General features: G+C 46.3%; 1 protein-coding gene across 2 annotated transcripts in view; it reads right to left on the minus strand.

The window, feature by feature from the left end:
* Positions 1-14788, minus strand: part of ABCA1 (ATP binding cassette subfamily A member 1) — a 137963-nt gene that overhangs the window by 75036 nt on the left and 48139 nt on the right. The window lies entirely within an intron of this gene.

Raw genomic sequence — 14788 nt, forward strand, 5'->3', positions numbered from 1 at the left:
TAGTGTTTCATTTTCATTTCATGAGTAACTAAAAAGAAAAAAAAAAAGCACAATGGAGCAAAATATCCTAATACTGCCTTGTTTTAAACCAATTGAGCACACAGAGAAATGAGGTTCCGAGAGTTTTACCTTAACAGCAGAGACATGAAAAGAGTGCTTTCTGAAGCTGTGAAGTGTGGCACTGCTGTATACATACACATAGCCTTTTCTGTACACATACACATACCCGTAGCCTTTTCTCGCTTTTCCAAGAATAAGTAAACAAATCTGAGATTTGTGACCCTGACCCCACAGCTCCTATCTCCCCAATGCCATCTCAGACAGCTAAATTCAGAGATATTTAAAACCTTATTCCCACAAGCCCAAAGGGCTGGTTTCTTCTTGATGCAAAACAGTGGTTCTGAAACTTGAAGAGGCATCAGAATCACCTGCAGGGCTTGTGAAAACTGGTCCCCTACCCCCCAGAGTTTCTGATTCAGCGGCCTGGGGTGAGGCTGGATAATTTGCATTTCTAACAAGCTTCCAGGCGATGCTGTCACCCGCTGGTCTGGGGCCCACCTTTAGAGAACCACGGGTGCAGAGCATTATGCATATCAAAGTGCTTTCACAGGCCTGATTTCATTTCAGGTCCAGACGTGGAACACGTGATACAGAGCTCCCACACCCAGGCCGGCCCCTGCTTTAAGAAAATATGTACGCATACATTTAAAAAAATCAACACTACTAAATGATTGTATTGCTGCAGGGTTTCTTACAGAATCACTTTAAATAATAAGCCCTCCAGGTATATTTAGAAAAGGTTCCAATCCAGTGTAGTGCAGCAGAAAAAGCACTAGCCAGAAATCCAATTTTAGTCCCTAGAGTTGGAGGCTGTGCCTAAGTGATATCACTTGGATATTTCATATCATCTTTCCGAATTTCAGCTTCTTTATCTCCAAACAGTGAGGTGACCAGATGCTTCGTGGGTCCCCCTTACTGAAATGCTCTCATTTTCTCTGCCATATTTCATTTGAGTGTCCACTTCTCCTTCTGCCCCTCTCTCACAATAACCCAACATCAGGACCTCACGACTGGCCAGACATCACTGAGAGACTGCAGCGCACAGGCCCTGGCATAAACTGACCCCTAGGGGGCAAACCTAGCAAACTCAAATCACTTAACTGATGAGAAACAGACGTCTGATCTGAAAACAGGGCTGTGAGGTGAGGCTTAAAAAGAGGACAGGAGTTAATCCTGGGAGCTAAGGGGGTGATGTGCAGAGATAAAGTAGAAGGAAGTCTCAAAATCCAGCCAGACCCTCATCTGTGCTGTCTGATTCAGGTATGTTCTGCTTAAGTAAACTTTTAATAATCTCAGTTGGTAAAGAATCTGCCTGCAACACAAGAGACCAGGGTTCAATCCCTGGGTCAGGAAGATCCCCTGGAGAAGGAAATGGCAACTCATTCTAGTATTGTTGGCTGGGAAATCCCATGGACAGAGGAGCCTGGTGGGCTACAGTCCATGGGGTTACAAGAGCTGCACACGATTTAGCTACTAAACCACCACCACAGAAGGGTACACTGAGCATGACTCATATCTCTAGAGAAACAGTTCTCTGGCTACACCTTATTTGGCTAACTCCCAGTTATTCCCCATGACACATTTTAAGAAGTGGGCCTGGTCGAGTGAGTGTCCTCCTGAGAAAAGATGCTCCTGCAGGCTGCCACCTGCCTGGTGCTCCCCATCACATATGATACTGCCTTCTCACCATCGCATTCACTTCTGTAGCTGCCAAACCTCAGAGCATTGAAGATTCACCTACGGACATGCTAATATGTAATTTTTTGGGCTGGATTCCCAGAGATCCTGAAATAGTAGCTCTAGAGTGGGGCCTAAGAATCTACATTTTAATAAGCATCTTCTGTATTTCTAATGCAAGGGTTCTGAGGACCATCCTTTTAGGACTGTTGTTTTATTTACATATTATCTCCCCTAGACTATGCCTCTGGGACACAGAATATGTCTTTTATCCTTGCATCCCAGTGCCCAGATCAGGCAAAGAATTACTGATCAATGAATGATGACTGGAAAATAAGTACCAGGAGATGGGATCAAGGCTGGGAAGATTTCAGAAGTATCTGAGAAGCATCAAAGAAGATTTCCTTTCAGCTGTACAGGTCCAAGAATGGCTTGCAGATATTGGGGCGACCCCCAGGCTGCACCCCAAGATAAACAGGGCCCCTAGTCACTAGAACTGCATTCCCAGAGACATAAAGTGACACCCTAGGTGTCCCAGTATCCCAAAGGTAGAGGTACACAGGAAGAAGACAGGAAAGTTAGTGGCTTCAACTGCAGTCTGACCTGGAAAGCCTGACACTGACTGTTGTGGAACAATGAAAAAACTACCACACTGAGGGGTGAGAAAACTTGGGCTCCGCATCCATTTACTTGCCAGGGCATCTCACCTAGCTGTGTCTCCACTGCCTCATCTGTAAAGGGAGGAGTGGGGGAAAAAAAAAACTTCCCTGAGACCCAGGCAGAACAGAATATGCACATGAGCTAACCTGGTCTGTGACCAGGCAGGCCACTCCTGAGAGTGAAAAGCCAGAGCAGGAATCGACACTGTGCTAGACAAATTCAGAATAACCTCCTTCCCCCAGAGCAAGGCTGCTGAAGGGTGGAAGGCTGACTCCACTGCACATGCGATGGGTCTAGGTCACAAGCAACAATGCTTTAGTCAACGGAGCATGCGCAGTGCGTTTACATGACGTTTCAGCTAAGGCAACAGGCTCTGCTGATGAGAACATCTGGATGTGATCAAACCCCAACCACCTCTCTGTGAATCCTCTGGATGAGGCAGAAAAGCCAAGAGGCTAATTAAACAGTCAACAACCTTTGGCAGTGCACACGCACAGGGTGGTGAGGTAGCTATACGGGGTGGCAGCAGGGAATGCCAAAGATCCCTGGATACGAAGAACCTGCATTCTGGTCACACGGATACCACACACATGGATTCAGATTTGCATGCCACCAACACCAAGCTGCAGCCAGCATGGGCGCAGGAAGGCAGTGCAGTGTGCACTGTTTCTCAACCTCAGTCCCCATGAGACTCCTGAGGGGGCTTTGCAAAAATCCCAATGCCCAGGCCACACCCCCTAACAACTTCTGCATGATCAGAACTTATGGGGCTAAGACACAGACATCAGAATTTTATCTGCCATGATGATTCCAGCCAAGTTTGGGAAACATTAGTGAAATGAAAAGTTCAGGGGTATGGGGACAGAATAACTTAACTTTGATGCTGGACTCTCGTGTTTATTAATTGCATGGCTTTGAGAAATTCATTTTGCCTTCCAGAGCCCAAGATTTCTGACCTAGGAGGTAAGGGTAACAGTACCCACTTTTCAAAGGTATGAGGATTAGAGATATTTGCATGTAACGCATGAATGCTTCCCTGGTGGCTCAGATGGTAAAGAATCTGCCTGCAATATAGGACACCTGGGTTCGATCCTTGGGTTGGGAAGATTCCCTGGTAGACATGGCAACCCACTCTAGTATTCTTGCCTGGAGAATCCCATAGACAGAGGAGCCTGGAGGGCTACAGTCCATGAGGTCACAAAGAGTCGGACATGACTGAGAGACTTTCACTAACATTAGCTAATGCATGAATAGTGAGCAAGGGGTTCATGGTAGTTGCTCAAAAAATGATAATAATCTTGTGATTATTGAGAAGGGTTTACTTCACTCACCTTGACCAGCGTACCACAATGATGTATAGAGAAAAGGTAGGGACACAGACATTTCCCTCAAGGAACGCCCAAGGATGATAAGGGTGATGAAAAGGCAAATCAATAGAAAAAGCAGAGCGAAGGATGACAGAGACAAAGGAAGGCAACTCATGGAAGCATTTGACCCAGATGAGGCTTATCTGTTTCAAGGGGGGAGTCAGGCTGAACAGACTGAAGCCAGGTTCTGGAAAAGAACAGAGAGCCAGAAATCTCTAGAGGTTGTGGCTGATGAGGAGAGGGTAAGGAAGACCTCCCATGATGCAGGGACCAGGACGCCCCGTAGACATAGTGCTATGTACACATGATTCTCAATGTTTCTGAATGAATAAACACACACACAAGCAGATAAGCATAGAAGAGCTTCCTCAGAACCTAAGATGTGGGGAGTAGGATGGGAAAAGGAAGAGGACGAGGTACATTGTGAGGCCAGAGTACAGTGATTTTGTACCTATGGTCTCAAGTTTTTTCCACTTTTTTTCTTGGCAGGAAAATGAGTGGAGAAGCCAATAATATCAAGAAAGCCCAATATCTGAAATGGCCCTTCTCCTCTTGCCCTAGCTGATTCCTACCCTTCTTTAAGATTCGGGCCATGAGTCTTCTCCTCCAGGAAGCCTGTCCTGACATGATGCCCTCAAGCTGGGTCAGTTGGCCATTCCTCCATACCCTAATAGCCTCTTATGCATGCTTCCTCCGAGCTACAATTGTCTGGGACCACATCATTTTCTCCAGAAGAACAGAAGTGCTCGAGGGCCAGGACTTACTCAAAAGGACAGCAGTGCCTGGCACTGAGGAGGCATCCCATCAGTGGTGGATGAACACATAAGAGTGAATCACGTAATGAATTGAGATGACCTGCTGTGGGTAGGGACGGGTGAAACAGGACATGCGTGTGAGACGAACCAGGTCAAGACAGTGAACCTCCTCAGCTACATCAGCCCAGGGTCAGGAAGACAGTCAGGCATGTGGGAGCTGGAAGCAGGACATGAGAAGTGTCCATAACAGGATAAATGAGGATGACAAGCATCTACCTCACTGCACTGAGCTGAGGGTTAAAAGAGAAATGTACCTGAAGTCATAGCATAAAGCCTAGAACCAAAGAAAGTCCTCAATAAAGATGGCTAATACCATCATCACTTTCAGGAAAGACACCTCATTAGCTTCAATGCTAGTCTGATCCTAAAGTATATGCTTTCAGAATAGATAAGAACAGAAGTGACTTTGCCAACCAAGTCAATATTGAATTTATGATCCAAGGTATGTGTGTGTGTATGTGTGCATTATGTATTTGCCTGGCTGAGTTCCTGAGTCAGAGAGAATTATGAATTCTTTCTGCTGACACTGTTATAAGGTGAAGAAAAGGTTGAAGCTGACTGGTTTGCCTAATCAGAACTTAAGAAAAGAATAAAGAAATCTAGCATTTTACAGAGAATCAATGGGAATAATCACCTCTACAACATCACTGCAGGGATGGCATAGATAGAAGATGACTAGTAAGAAAAACCAGTCATTGGACGCTAGATAGAAAACACTTAATGGAAAAGACAGCCACTTACTTGGCCATTTAACTCTTTCCACGTGAGCTGACATGACCTCGATTTTCCTACCTGTAATGTGTGGGTTATAGAAGATCTCAGGGATCGTCTTATTGTTGGTACTAAAAGGTACACTTGGGATTAAACTAAATCGGCATTGGACTGGCATTAGAAAATCTGAATTCAGGTCCCAGCTCGGCTGTTTCCTAACTGTGCAATTGTGAACCTCACTTTTCTCCGTTTCTGAATCTCTCTAGGTCTCAGTTTTCTTAGATGTAAGATGGGCTAGTAACATTCATAAGTTGTTGTGAAAACAAAGATCAAGAAAGTGAAAGTAGTCTTTTGGAGGGAAAGAGCCTCAGGAGTTTACAAGGGTAACTGAGAGGCTATAAATACTGTCACAGAATACGGCCATCAGGGAACTGGACCGGTCACTAAATTAAAAATGGGTCCCTGCTGCCCAAAGAGAAGATTGAAAGTCACCATCCAGCAAAAGGCCCCAAGAGCTCTCCTGTTGCCATATCTCCAATGTGGACCAAAATTCTTGATCAGCTGAAATCAGCCTCCTTGGTTTTGCCTGGAGAAGCCAGCAGTGGTCTGTCCTTTTCCAGAGAGCTTTGCTTTGTATGCGGGGAGGTAGGGCAAAGAAAAGGAGGGGAAAAAAAAAAAAAAAGAAACCAATTCAGGAGCTTGGAGTCCAAAGAACAAAACAAGTGAAATGTGTGTTTGTGGGCTGAGGACAAACAGGACAGAATCCTCAGTTCCTTGCCAGTCCTCAGTGCCGGGCCTCTCTGAGCAGGCTAAGGAAACACTTTCATGGCAGGGGAGAAGGGTGTGGCGGGGAGGATCACTGCGCCAGGGGGATACATAGGGTGGGCGTGGGGGGATGCTCTCATGGCCACTTAGTGTTCCTTCTGCTTCTTCCCAGCCTGCCTGAGCAGAGCAGAGAAGCAGGGAGGAGGGAGGGCAGCAGCCCAGGAAGGCGGAGGAGGGCAGTCCTCAGCAGAGTCTGCAGCGGGGTTACTCCCGGTCAGTGCCCTCCCGTCCCCGGCTCCAGTTTCAAGATCGCTGTAGTCTCTTTTGTTTAACATGAAAAGAAACCACAGGGATCAGCTGCTTGAGAAGTGGGTGGAAGAGACAAATAAAAAAAAAAAAGAGAGAGAGAGAGAAGTCGAGAAAGATCATGTCAGCTTCCAAGGCCCAGATACTCTTCTTAAAAGGACCCAAGGAGGGTCTCCCAGCCCTGACCCTATTCCAGGGGCAATGGCCTAGAGAAACTGCGGCCAGATTCTCACTCCTGGCTTTATTCGTCTTAAGCAGGACCTTGTATAAACACGACTGCAAAACATCTCTCTGCCAGAAAAGAGCTGGGAACAAACATACTCAGGTGTCTTCTGGGGTATTTTTTGTTGTTTCAGTTTGTTTTCCTGATGCTAGGGCTCCACTTTCTTCTTCAAGGATAGCTCCCGCCTGCTTCACTGAGACAGCTGGACCCTCCCCAGGAAAACCAGGGCTTGCCTGGGAAGTTCAGGGTTCTGGAGAAGGGGGTAAGACAGGGTGACCTGGCTGCTCCCTGGGGTGACTCCTTAGAGCAGATGAGAGGAGGCTGGGAGCCGGGGTGTACACAGCTTCGGGAACTCCTGCTGTTCATCTGAGCCAGGGTTCCCAACCCAGAAGTTTCCTTCTCTACAGTGAGGGCTTGCCAAGGAAACTGACACACTCGTGAAAGATCCCAAGTTCTAGAGTCTGGCTAACCTGATTCCTATCTCAGTTCCAGAATTTTCCAGTTATGTGCCCTTGGAGGCTTAAACTCTCCAACCCTACATTTTTCTGTAAATGGAGATCAGCTATACTAGGGGGTGGATTAGGTAAACAGTAATGACAGTATAGAATGCCCTGAATACTGACTCACACATACTGCAAGAGAATATTTGTTGTTATTCAGTTGCTCAGTCATATCCAACTCTCTGTGACCCCATGGACTGCAGCAAGCCAGGCTTCCCTGTCCTTCACTATCTCCTGGAATTTGCCCAAACAGAAAATACAAGTGGAGAAATTAAACAAGTTCAAAACAAAACAAATGTTGATAAAGTCGTAGATGACACAAGTGAAGAGTTCCTTAGAGAAACTACAATATTTAGGGTTGTGCTTCCTGATATCTGCAAGTCCTGGGGAAGCCAGAGTCTTCTGAGACCCACAGGACCATCACAGCTCCAGGAACTACATAGTCCTTATTCTACATAGAATGGAATTTGATTAATTTGATTAATTAATTAATCAACAAATTTCTAGACAGCTACTGAAGTCAAAACACTAGAGCTGTAGTTCCAAGTAGTAATATTTCTCGGTGCTCCTTGAAGGCAGGAATCTGTAATAAAAGAGATGCTGTACAAAGACAGGATCCCTGCCCTTGCCTTCCAAGAGGACAGGGACAGAAGGTCAGAACAGAGCTGTGAACCTCCCAGCCCGCTCTGCCACTACAGAATCGGTCAACACTGAAATCAGGGGATGGGAAGAGACCTGACACATCTTTCCTGGATCCATCTGCTAAGGCAACGGCATACCTGTCTTACTGAGAAGGGGTCAAGGTGGAAGAAGGGGTCAGGAGCCCCTGGAACAAGGATTCATGACAGCTGATAAGAAGCTGAATGGTAAACAGGCCCCCAAACAGCCAGTGGAGACTGTGGCCCCAGAGGGAGAGAGTGGGTGAGCTGTTCACACTGGTCAGGAGCTCTGTAAATGCAGTGGGCATGGGAGGTACAGTCAGGCTGGCTTGGGAGGCCCAGAAGGAAAAGAAAGATAACACTGAAGAGGTAGCATTAGCCCCAGGGAGTTCTAGACCTAAAGAGAAAGAGAAGAAGAGACAAGAAGCCATCATCAGACAAAGTAAAAAAATAGCTGGGTGACCACCTCATGGAGGCCCCTTTGAAGGCCAGGGAGGTAGAAAGGAAGGGGAGGATGCCCGGAAAAGGCAAGGAGCAGAGAGAAGGTGAGATCAAAATAGGAGGAAACATAGTCCAGAAACAGAAAGACCAAATCAAACAGAATGGGCCAACAGAAAATGATCTGGGAAGAAAGAGGAGAGTTGGAGGAATTCATGTGTTTTGCTTAAAAATGAGGCCAGAGGCTCTTAGCACCATGAGTGAGGGATCAGAATCAGCCTGCAGGGCCCTGAGAAGCCAGGGAACAGGGGAAAGGAAGATAAGTTTATGAATTAGGGGCTGAGAATGGGTTCTTTCCAGGCCTGGATTAGGAAGAATTGTTCATATATAAGGTATAAATTGTTTAAGTTTCTCTTATTTTTAAAATTAACAACACGTCTTAAGGGACATGGTAGTGCTTTGTTGGCAGCAAAAGGGGATCAACGTGTACTGAGCATCAGACACATTGTATGTATTATTTTCTACAATCCTTAAAACAAGCTTATGGGAAAGGTATTATTTTTCCCATTTTTCAAATAAGGAAACAGATCCAGAGATGTTAACATCCTGCTCAAGGCCACAGAGCAAGCAAGTGGTAAATTTGAACCCAATCAGCTCTGGCTTACACACCTTTAGCTCTTTCAACTATATAGGAATTAAGTAAATCATTTTATTCTTTTAAAATGCTTTATAATGATTTTGCCATCAAAAGCTGGCCATGCTACTCGTGGAATAAGGCAACGTGGCAACATGAGATGGTGCAAAGATGCTGAACCTGGAGATCAGATAGACACAGATTAAATTCACGGCTTTACTCAGTCACCTTGGGCAAAAGACGTAACCTGTGAGTCTCAGTTTCCTCATCGATAAAATGGGGATAATAATACCAAGGTGTTGTAAGACTTGAATGTAATAACATATTTAAATGTAAAATGGCATCATTACCTGGTACAACTTAGTCTGTTGGACAAAGTGTCACTCTAAGATCGCCCCTCTATACCTAAACGCAACAGTGATGAGAGCGCCAGAAATGGAAAGGTTTCAAGGAGAAACAAACTGGAGTTCCATATTGCTCTTTGCCACCCACAGAGTAAATAAACCTCATACTGGAAAAGCAAGAGACATGAAACGCTATTCTTGATGTTAACAATCCAAACTCTCTAAAGGCAGTCTGATATCGTGTGGTACATGCCGTCCAGTAGTCGAGTACAATTGTGCTTTCTATTCTTGTCTGGGCAGAGCTGACCTTTGATTCAATTTAGTTTGAGCAATATTTCCATACAGCAGTACAGCACTGCATCCCCCTGATGGCAGCCCAAGCTGGGGCCAGACCCTGCCCTGGATGGCAACCAACAGGCTGGGTTTTGAGATGCTGCCTGGCTTTGACAGGTCTGGGGAACTTCCACATTGTGAAACTCTAAGGTCTCAAGTCAGAACTTCTGATAAGTGCATATGGATGTGAATTGCAGTCAGCCAAAAATTTCAAGGATTTCCAGTTTGATGATATAATGTTGACACACGGGTCATCTGATCTCCCAAGATGACCCATAAGGGGCCTCAGAAAGTTTGAGGCTGCAGCCTCTACTTCAGCAGCTGCTCATATGGAAGGAAAGGGGTTAGGCAGGGAAGGAGAAGTGGCTGTGAGTCACAGGATGTTCTTTCTACACGGGCCTTGGGGAACGTTCCACCCATGTCTATTACCATGAAGCCAGGAAGAGGAGGAAGTCTGGCATTTCTCTCGGAAGCCCTCTTGTCTCCGCTCTGATCCCAGTCCATCCATGCCCAGTATCCTGCGACCTGAGAAATTTTCTGGCTACCCTTGGCTGCTCTCTATAGACTGTAATAACGTACTAGCAGGGAGTCAAAGTCTGGAGTTCTAGTCCTTTTCTCGCCCTTTGCCAGCTGTGCTTCCTTAGCCTCTCTGAACTTCAGCTCCTTTGTGTACACAAAGAGGAACAAAATTCCCTATCTCACATGATGGTCATATAATGAACTGAAGTATAAATAAGGTGCTTATGATGTGACAAATATTGTGCTAAATGCTTTATGCTTATTAGCTCATGATTCCCCATGATAGCCCTGAGGGAGGACTGTTACCTCCATTTGAGAAAACTGAGACACAAAGACACAGAATTATCCAAGGTCACACAGTCACTAAGCAAAGCCGGGATCTGGACCAAGGCAGTCTGGCTGCCAAGTGTATGTTTACAAGATGATAATTTTACAACCTCCTTCCCTCAACTCCCTGCCACAGCCAGCTACCTTGCCATGTCACTAAAGCCTGTCCTGCCCTCAGGGGATCAGGTCTTTCTGACTTTCAAAGATTAAAGTAGAATTAAAGGTCCATGCAGTGAGTTTTCAGTATTACCTGTAAACCCAACAGCCAGAAAGTTATGATTCATTTCCCTAAGTAAACACCAGCATAACCCTCAGGACTTTTTTCACAAAACTCTTGGTCAGAGCCACATCAAAAAAGCCAAACAAGCCAGATTTGTAACATGAATACATAGCAAATAACAGCCAGACCACTGACACTCAAAAGTCTTGCTGAAAGGATGGACAGACTCAAGAGCCAGGTCAGGATCAGTGCTGCCCCAGGCCTCCCCTCCAGTCCTTCCCTCTTCTGACCCTTGACCTCAACAATATGGGATGTCTTCCAAAGGGACATCTCCAGTGCAGCGACAGAGTGCCCAAAGTTCTTCCTTGCTCTTCTTTCCTGGCAAAGTTCTCATGAGCTTCAGAGGATGCCCTCTGGATAGAAGGCATTACAGAAGCCCTTGAATCAGGAGCTGTGGGGAGACAGTTGTAAACCTAGTCCTCATCAGGGGAAGCTGAGCTAAGGCGCCCAACTTCATGGAGCACTGTTCTCATGGGAAGTGTCATTCACACGGACTGTGGTATACATGGCATCCTCAGAAACGTGTGACCTGGCAGCCTAAGTAAAGCCTGAAAGACCTCCCTTAACTGTCCCCACCTACCTCACTTGGTCCAATTCAGCAGGTCCAGAAAAACGATCTTCTGAAGTCCCACATAGCACCTACTGAGTGAGTGAGCAAAAGTGCTCAGTTGTGTCTGACTCTTTGTGACCCCATGGACTATATAGTCCATGGAATTCTCTAGGCCAGAACACTGGAGAGGGTAGCATTTCCCTTCTCCAGGGGATATTCCCAACCTAGGGATTGAACCCAGGTCTCCCACATTGCAGGTGGATTCTTCACCAGCTGAGCCACAAAGGAAGCCCTAGTACCTACTGGGCTTCTGTTAAAAGGACTGCTATGGCTATAATGTGAGACAGGGCCAGACACATAGAGACCTAAGATCTTGGCTGAGAATGAAAGCTGCTGAATCTCATGCACAGGGGAGATTGGGGTCTGGCCCTCCAGCTACAGGACAGAAGCCAGAGCCCTGTCCACTGCACCAGGCCACCGTGGATAATGATAGAGAAACAACAGTGCCTCCTCAAGCCAAGAAGGAGAAGACTCTTGAGAGTCCCTTGGACTGCAAGGAGATCCAACCAGTCAATCCTAAAGGAGATCAGCCCTGAATATTCATTGGAAGGACTGATGCTGAAGCTGAAGCTCCAATACTTTGGCCACCTGATGAAAAGAACTGACTCTTTAGAAAAGCCCCTGATGCTGGGAAAGATTACGGGCATGAGGAGAAAGGGTCGACAGAGGATGAGATGGTTGGATGGCACCACCAACTCAATAGACATGAGTTTGAGCAAATTCCAGAAGATAGTGAAGGATAGGAAAGCCTGGCATGCTGCAGTCCATGGGGTCACAAAGAGTTGGACACAACCGAGCAACTGAACAACAACTTCACGCCAAGGAATTGTCCCTGGACCAGCATAAGAAATGGGGAGGCTGAGGGAGCATCTAGGGTTAAGAGACAAGAGACAAGAACCCAGGAGACAAGAGCCCAGCTACCTACGAAAATGAGAGACAGTGGCGAGCTGGGGAACTTCTTGCAGGAGATGTGAGGGTGGCCCACCCCAGGAGGCGCCCCTCCCAACTTCCAGCCAAGTAGGAAGTATTAACCACTGAAGTGAAGTGAAGTGAAGTGAAGTCGCTCAGTCGTGTCCGACTCTTTGCGACCCCATGGACACCAGGCTCCTCCATCCATGGGATTTTCTAGTCAAGAGTACTGGAGTGGGTTGCCATTTCCTTCTCCATGGAACTTCCTGACTCAGGGATCGAACCCAGGTCTCCCACATTGTAGACAGATGCTTTACCGTCTGAGCCACCAGGGAAGTCATTAACCACTACATATGGTATAAACTCGAGAGGGTCCAAGCCCATGTTGCCATGGAGATGAAGGAAAGCTGTAGTCCAGATGCCAGGATTCAAGAAAGGAGCAAGGCACTGGAGCAAAATCAATGTTAGAGCAGAAACATCCAGCAGGAAGCAAGCTAATGAGCCCATTAGGTATCAGTGAGCAACTCATTTTAAATAGTTCTAAAGGAAATAAGGACTTCCCTCGTGGCTCAGATAGTAAAGAATCTGCCTGCAATGCCGGAGACCTGGGTTTGATCCTTGGGTTGGAAAGATCCCCTGGAGGAGGGCAACCCACTCCAGTATTCTTGCCTAGAGAATCCCCATGGACAGAGAAGCCTGGCCAGCTACACTCCATGGGGTCACAAAGAGTTGCACACAACTGAGCAACTAAGCACAGCACAGCACAAAGGAAATAAACAGTAAAAGGTGAAGAAGAAAACAAAGGGACACCTCCTTCCCCAGCCCAGTCCTGATCTGAGCAGCTCTGGCCCCATCCAAAAGGCCTTAGTTCTGGCCAGCCTGCTGGTCATTCCACTGGAAAATGCCTGATTCCCAAGAGGAGGCTGGAGTGGTGCACAAGCCTGGAGGGTGGTGTGGAGGAAGAGGCCAGGGAAGAAGACAGTCCTTCCCATGCCCCAAAGTCTCTGGAGGGCTGCTGTGTGAAGCCTGAGGCTGACACAGTTTAGAGGGCTCTCTTTAAGAAAAACAGTATTTTTTAAACATCCTACTTCGGCAAGTTTTGATTGCTGAGATCCCTACCAGGGCCTTGGAAAGGAGTTCTGAAAGTGAAACTCCTTTAGCTTCTCAGTAAATCCACTTCAATCCACTTCAAGACTCATAGCAGGCTTTCTAGGAAATGGTAACCCACTCCAGTATTCTTGCCTGGAAAATTCCATAGACAGAGGAGTCCATGGGATCCCAGTCGGACACAACTGAGCATCTTCACTTTTTCTGGAAAGTAAACCTTGTAGAAGAAAGCAAAGCAAGCCAAGATTGTTCTTAAGACTTTTTTGTCATTATTATTAATTGAAACCCCTGGGGACCTGGGTTCACACAATGGATCAACTTGAAAATGACATGTGCTGGGATTTTATACTTTTCAAGGTGCTTTCATTTGACCCTCAAAATACTCTGTGAAGGAGAAAGGACAGGTATCATCTCTCACCTTCATTCCGCAAAGATTCCCTGGCTGCTTGCCTTGTGCCTGATTGTACTGTGCTATCTTGCTGATGCTTGGGACAGAGTTACAAACAAGGCCCAACCCTGCCCTCCAGGGGCCACAAGCAGGGGCCAGCCCACAGCACTGCTCAGTCCCAGGTGATCCCCCACCCAGGTACCAAGTTTCCAAGAGGCAATATGTTCAGGTTATTTCGCCGAAGTCCCAATTTCAAGGCAAGGGAAGCTGAGGCCCAAATAAGATTAACAAACTGGCAAAGCCAAACAGGTAGCCAGAAACAGATGGGGAGGTAAACTGACTCAGATTAATTCCATGTCAGCTGTGTGCTATGACCTCGCTATCAGTCATCCATCCACACAATGTCATCTGATGTAATGTTCAACAACCCACAGGGCTTCCCTGGTGGCTCAGATAGTAAAGAATCCTCCCGCAAGGCGGGAGAAATGGTTTCGATCCCTGGTTTGGGAGGATCCCCTGGAGAAGGGCATGGCAACCCACTCCAGTATTCTTGCCTGGAGAATCCCCATGGACAGAGGAGCCTGGCGGGCTACAGTCCAAAGAATCAGACACGACTGAGCAACTACACACAACCCACAGAATACCTGATCTCCATTTTTCAGGTAAACTGAGGGTCAGAATAAATCAAAGCATGCCCAAGTTTCACACTTAATGAGGGACAGAGCCTGATTTTGTTCCCCAAAGGATTCTTTTTGTGGGGGGAGCAAAGTCAGCAAAGACCTATTTTTACCATCTTGGTGACATCACACCTCCCAAACAAATCTTAATACAAAACCCAAAATGCTTTCTTTTACAGCAGCAATTTCCAGTCTCCCATCTCTACAAAACTACTCACACAAGTTTCACCACACCCACATAAAATGATATTGTCTTTAAATTAACTTTAAGTAATTTTTCCCTATTTAACAGCCTCATAAGCAATAATACTGTGAAATTATTTTGAGGTGAGTTAAAATTAAAAGTTGTCATCTGTGTACTGCTCAAAACCATCTCAGATATCATACAAGATTCACTTAAAGAAATGCTCTTTCTTGCCAGACTGCATCTCAGAAAGACAGAATCTAGACCTGTCACTTTTTCTAGAGCTTTTGAGAAC

Source organism: Bos indicus x Bos taurus, chromosome 8 (assembly GCF_003369695.1).
Source record: "Bos indicus x Bos taurus breed Angus x Brahman F1 hybrid chromosome 8, Bos_hybrid_MaternalHap_v2.0, whole genome shotgun sequence".
Lineage (NCBI taxonomy): Eukaryota > Metazoa > Chordata > Mammalia > Artiodactyla > Bovidae > Bos > Bos indicus x Bos taurus.